Raw genomic sequence first — 6,276 nt, 5'->3', positions numbered from 1 at the left:
CGCCCGCCCGGGCCCGCCCCCGCACCGCCATTGGCCCGTCGCCCGCCGGCCACGCCTCCCGCTAGCCCCACTGCGCGCCCCGCCCCCGGGCTGCCATTGGCGGTCTGGGCAAGGCCCCGCCCACTAGGGCCTCCCTTCCGACCGGCCGCAGGGCCCCGGACGGGGAAGGCGGTCTGTTCACGCCATCCCGCGCCACGGGTCCTCCGTCTGTTGCACGTGGAGCGGCGCCTCTCCCGGGCGCGCGCCCGTTGGTGGGACCAGTGCACGTTCACACGCCGGCTGCAACGCCAGGCAGGGGGCCCAGGGGCCTGTCTTCGTGGTTTGGTGACCTGCAGCCGAGTGATCTTGGGCAAGTCACTTAACCTCTTTGTCCATCAGTGTCTGTAAATAGGGAATACGATAACTGTAAAAGGCTCAGAGCATCAGAGTGCGATCCAGTGGGAGTAAGTGGCCGCGTGAGGGGAGCGGCTAAATTCAGTCCCTACTGGGCCTGCCTTTGGGGACAGTTGGGTCTTTTGTCAAGACCTAGAAGAAAGACCGTGCCCTATCCTGGTATTCTTGAGCCTGGAGATTCAGGCAGCTGCCAGAAAGGGCTGAGCATGGACTTTGAAGCCACACACACGGCCACACTTCCCAGAGGACGTCGTCATGTCTGTTACTGAGACAGGGACCTCCTAACAGACAGGCTGGAAGCGCGGCAGTGCCAGGCCCTGCACACCCCTCTCTGTGTACCCCGGGGGCAACAGGTGCTTCCTCTTGGCTCTGGCTTGTCACCACCTTGGGGCACCACTTCTGGACCTGCTGTGTTCTGAGAAACAGGTTTCCACACCCAGGACTCTGCTGTCTGTTATGCTTGGGCTCAGCCGACTCTGCAGCTGGGCTGGGTTGTTGCAGGCAAGGACAGTTCTGGGCGGTGGCTTCCCAAGGGGCCTGTCTGTCTGTTCACCTGACCGCCCTGACTTGCCCGCTTTCCTGTGATAAGTCTGGGGAGCCCCAGTGGGACTCCTGCAACGCTATGGCTTCTGCTCTCCGGTAATTCACGGACGCCACCCAACTGGGGAATAACAGCTGGTCAGAAAGAAGGTCACATTCTCCATTATCAAAGAGTCTGATTCTAGTTCCTGTTATAAGCAGCGGGTCACATGTTCACATAACCCTGGCTCCACTGTGATTCCCAAGCCCCCAGACCATCCTAGCAGGCCTACCAGGGTCCCCATGTGGAGGCATAGGTCCCTGAGTTCCTTTCTTTTTTTAAACATATATTTATTTATTTGGTTGCACTGGGTTTTAGTTGCATGCGGACTCTTAGGTGGAGCACGTGGGATCTAGTTCTCTGACCAGGAGTGGAACCCAGGCCCCTTCATTGGGAGCATGGAGTCTTAGCCACTGGACCATGAGGAAGTACCCTCTCACACACACACTGAGTTCTTTTCTACCTTCTAAGAAACATCACAAAATTATGCATTTTTCTCTGGTAGTGTCAGAAAACCAGACCCAAACGTTGTATAAATGATAACTTGGGTGTGTGGGGTTGAATCCTGTCCCCACAAAAGATACATCTAAATCCCAACTCTCGGTGGCTGTGACTGAAATCTTATCTGGAAGTGGGGTCATTGCAAATGTGATCGAGGTAAGATGAAGTTGGATGAGATTATGGAGGGCCCTCCTCCAATGACAGTGTCCTTATTAGAGGGAAACTGAACACACTTCAGAGACACAGTGATGCGGAGAGAATGAAGACGGAGGCAGAGACGGGGTGATGCGTTCACAAGCCAAGGGACCCCAAGGGCTGCTGGTGCCACCGGAAGCTGGGAGAGAGGGTGAGGCAGATCCTCTCTCACAGCCTCTGAAGGAACCACGCCTGGTGACACGTGAGCTCAGACTTCAGCCTCCAGAACTGAGAGACAAGACCTTTCTGTGGATTAAGCTGCCCGACGTGTGGTCTTGTTACAGCAGCCACAGCAAACGCATACACCGGGCTCTTCAGAGCTTCCGGTGGGCAGGCACTCCAGGTCTCTGGTTGCACAGAATGGCAGAGGGGCTTGTCACTGATTAATACTTGCAATAGACTTGGTACATGAACACTTTTCCCAAGGGGATCCATGGAGGAGGAATGATAAAGGAGGTCCAGGGTAGAGAGAAGGAGGAACCCTCAACACGCAGTTCTGGGAAAGCGCTGCCAAGGCCTCTCCTAGTGGAGCCTGAGCCTGGGACTCAGGTTCAGACCTCCTCAACATAGGAGGTCTGGTGTTGCTGAGAAAGTCCCCGTGGAACTGAAAAGCTCCTGAGAAACTGTGCTTTCCTAGGGCTAAGTAGGCTCCGGGGGCTCTGGGGTCTGGCGCTTGCAGCTACGGGATCCCAGCCTCTTTACTCCTCTTTGATCTGCAAAACAGGCACCCAGCCGGGCGAGGGTTAGAGAATGCCAGGTGGCAGGGGAGAGCACAAGGGAGACTCCCCACCCTCCTTTTGCCTGGTGCTCACTGGCTGGAGCTGCTGTGGTTTTTCTGCCTGTCCTGGGACCCCTGCAACGGGAGACTGACTTTAACCCCACTCTACAGATGAGGCAACTGAGACCCAGGCCCCACCATTGCTTGGGAAGGAGTACAAGAATCACCACCCAGTCAAGGAACCAGGTTCAGCCTCATGCTGTCGGCCACAGACTAGATGACCTGAAATAGGGCTCCAGTGGCCTGAGAAGTCAGAGAGGACTTGGTGTGCAGTGCTGGCCACTGGCCAGGATGCCAAGGGACAAGCCTTCAATGACCTTGCAGTGTGACTCAGGAGGAGGCGGCTGATGGGGAAATCGCTGGTCTTCCCCTGGCTACAGAAGCAGTCCAGGCCGCAATAAGGAGCCATGGCCTCCAAGCCACTCCACCATGGGGACCCGGAGCTGGGGAGCCCGGAAGAACTCAGCAGGGCCAGGCCTGCGCCGGCAGGAAGGACCAGCTGAGCCATGCTGAGCACCTGCACCCATGACCTCCTCTGGCCCCCAGCCAGGTTCTCACATCACAGAGCGGGTGGTGAGGGGTTTTCAAGGTTCAGAAACGAAGACATTTGCCCCCAGTGGACACATTAAGTGGCAGGCAGATGGGCCTCAGTTTCCTTTATTTGAAATAAGACTAAAAATAGTCCTGCCTCCTGCGGAGGTTGTGCATTCCAGGCTGTGTGCGCCAGCTCCCGGGAGGTTCCATCTTGGGACGCTGTTCTTTTCTTGCTCTCAGTCAGATCTTCTCGTCTCCAAAGTCCAGGTCATCTCCTTTCTTTTCTTTTAAAATTAACTACTTCCTATTCTAAGTCACAGGTCCTCTGAAAGTGAAAGCCACTCAGTCTTGTCCAACTCTTTATGACTCCATGGACTGAATTCTCCAGGCCAGAATACTGGAGTGGGTAGCTGTTCCCTTCTCCAGGGGATCTTCCCAATCTAGGGATTGAACCCAGGTCTCCTGCATTGCAGGCGGATTCTTTACCAGCTGAGCCGCAAGGGAAGCCCAAGAATACTAGAGCGGGTAGCCTAACCCTTCTCCAGTGGATTTTCCGGATCCAGGGTCTCCTGCGTTGTAGGCAGATTCTTTACCAACTGAGCTATGAGGGAAGCCCCGAGGTCCTCTGAGCCACAGCCTTTTCATGGCTAAAGTGGGTAGAGTCCTGCTTAGCTCACGGGGACGTGAGGCATATGTAAAGTATTAACATGACACCGCAGCCCGGCCCTATTCGCCACAGCAGAAAGCTGAGAACAACCCAGACGCCTGTCAGCTGGTGAGGGGATCAGCAGAAAGCACCGCCATGGGGTGGACTGTGACTCACCAGAAGCAGGCTCGAAGCACTGGTAGCTGGTACAACATTGCAAACAGCGTGGTTAGTGAAAGAAGCCAGACCAAAACTTTGGAATCCTGGAGCTGCAGGATTCCACTCGATCTGAGTGATCCAGGATAGGCAGGTCACAGACACAGGAGGAGGAGGAGCTGTTGCCAAGGGCTGAGGGGGAAGGCCAGGGGTTTCTTTTCGGGGCGACAAAAAGTTTTGGAAATACATAGTGATGGTTGCATAACACGGCACAAACTCAGTGATACTGAATTGACACTAAAATACGGTTGAAAGGGTTCTGCATGCTCTGTCGCAGGCACAAACGGCTGCATGTGACGGGGCCTCGCTCAATGGCCCCGGACCACGTCTCTCTCCCTCCCCTCCCTCCCCCTCCCCCTTCCTCCTCCCCTTCCCCCTCCCCCTTCCTCCTCCCCCTTCCTCCTCCCCCTTCCCCCTCCCCCTTCCTCCTCCCCTTCCTCCTCCCCCTTCCTCTTCCCCCTTCCCCTCCCCTCCCCCTCCCCTCCCCCTCCCCCTTCCTCCTTCTCCTCCCTCTCCCTCTCCCTCCCTCCCCCTCCCCTCCCCCTCCCTGGGAAGTAGAGCTTGTGAGGGAAGGCCGGTGATGATAAAGTCTTCAGAGAGAGCACTCTGAGGGCTGAGCTGCTCAGAAGTGTCGGGTAGGAGCATCCGGAGCTGAGGAGGAGGCCGCCCGGCCAGAAGCTCCCCAGGGTCTGTCTCCCAGGCCAGGAAGGTGGCAGGGTTGAGGCTCTTGAACGGTTTGTCCCAAGACCTGGAGGCACCGGGAGAAAGGCCAGGCAGGGGCTGGGTCCCCAGACGCCGGGGCGGAAGCCAGAACAATGGAATCCCCTGTGTTTGGAGCCCGTCCAGCACGGTTCATATTTTCCATGAGAGCAGGCGGGGAGAGAGGAGAGAGTGCGAGGCTGGGTTTCCCCAGCCCCCGCCCGGACGCTCGGCCAGCCCAGCGCCTGGTCCCCACAGTCCGCTGGCCACAGCAGAGCCTCAGGAGCGCTGTTGTCAAGCTGGCTGCGGCGGAGGTGCCCTGTGGCTCTGGAGGCTGGGAGAGATGCCACAGAGCCAGCCCGCCAGCCAGACCTGGCCAGAACGACAGGTGCACACCTCAGATTTGCCCAGCATCCCCCAGCCAGCCGCCTGGCTTATCCAGAGGGCCTCTGGGAGCCAGGAAATCAGCAGGGGTGCCCTCGGAGTGGCCAGGGATGCTGTGCAAAGCCCAGCACGACCGCATCACGGTCTCTCGCTCGGCGCCTACTTACTCTTACTTCACACACAGTACTCACAAGGCTGGTCTCTGTGGCCCAAGCCCAAGGCAGACCAGAAGCAGCTCCTGCGGGGGAGGTAGCCCCGGAGTGACTTGAAGAGACTGGCACTGGGTGAAAAGGACTTGCAGAGGCCCCTCCCCAGGGTAGGCCTCTCATTCCCGCCCTCCCGCCCCGCGGCAGCCTAGGAGGTGCGAAGAGCAATGAGCACCGCAGTGAGGAGTCACGGGTCTGGGCTCTCGTTCCAGGCTCTGCCCACCCACTTTGAACCCTTGGGGAAGCCCTGTCGCCTTCAGGGGCTCAGAGCCCAGCAAACCCAGCTTCCCCATCTTGCCGCTGGGAGGCTCAGGCTCCAGGCCACAACCTTGACCCAGGAGAATGCAGGAGCTGTATTCAGGAGGTCTCCTTACTCGAAGGAGAGGGTGACTGTGCGCGCACACACGCATTTGTACAAACACCTTTCGTGCCCAGAGTCTCACTGAATTCTTGCAGCAGGCAGATGGCCACCATCTCTGTTTAAAGAGAAGGAAATAGAGACTTCAGAGAATTGGGTGCAGAGACAAGATGGAACCCTCCGTCCTTTTTTATTTCTGGTTTAATTCTCTCCAGTGCAACACACTGAGAGACATATCTCTAAAAGGCAGAGGTACTGGTTACCTTAGGGGGGCTTCCCAGGTGGCTCAGTGGGGAAGAATCCGCCTGCCAACGCAAGAGACGTGGGTTTGATCCCTGGGTCAGGAAGATCCCCTGGAGGAGGAAATGGCACCTCACTCCAGTACTCTTGCCTGGAGAATCCCATGGACAGAGGAGCCTGGCAGGCTGCAGTCTGTAGTGTCTCAGAGTCGGACGCGACTGAGCAACTGAGCGTGCACACACATGGGTTACCTACTGCTCAGACAACCAGCACCGTATCTGTTCTCAGCTCCGGGGGCTGGCAGCTTGGGCCCGCTGGGTGGCTGCGTCCCCCAGAGCCCCAGGTGCCCTGGGCTGCGCTCAGCCGGCCTCAGCGGGAGGTGGTGCTGACTCAGCGGTTCCCACGGCTCCAGCTGGCGACCTCGGGCACCCTCACCTGGAGTCTCAGGGAGGCCAGAAGGTGCAAGCCAGAGGCCCGAGGTCTGGTCTGCTCGTGTCCGCTTTTGTGATGCTCCGTTGGCCAAAGCCAGTCGCAGTGCCGAGGGGC

Source organism: Bos taurus, chromosome 25, assembly GCF_002263795.3.
Source record: "Bos taurus isolate L1 Dominette 01449 registration number 42190680 breed Hereford chromosome 25, ARS-UCD2.0, whole genome shotgun sequence".
NCBI lineage: Eukaryota > Metazoa > Chordata > Mammalia > Artiodactyla > Bovidae > Bos > Bos taurus.
This window is presented reverse-complemented; position numbering follows the sequence as displayed.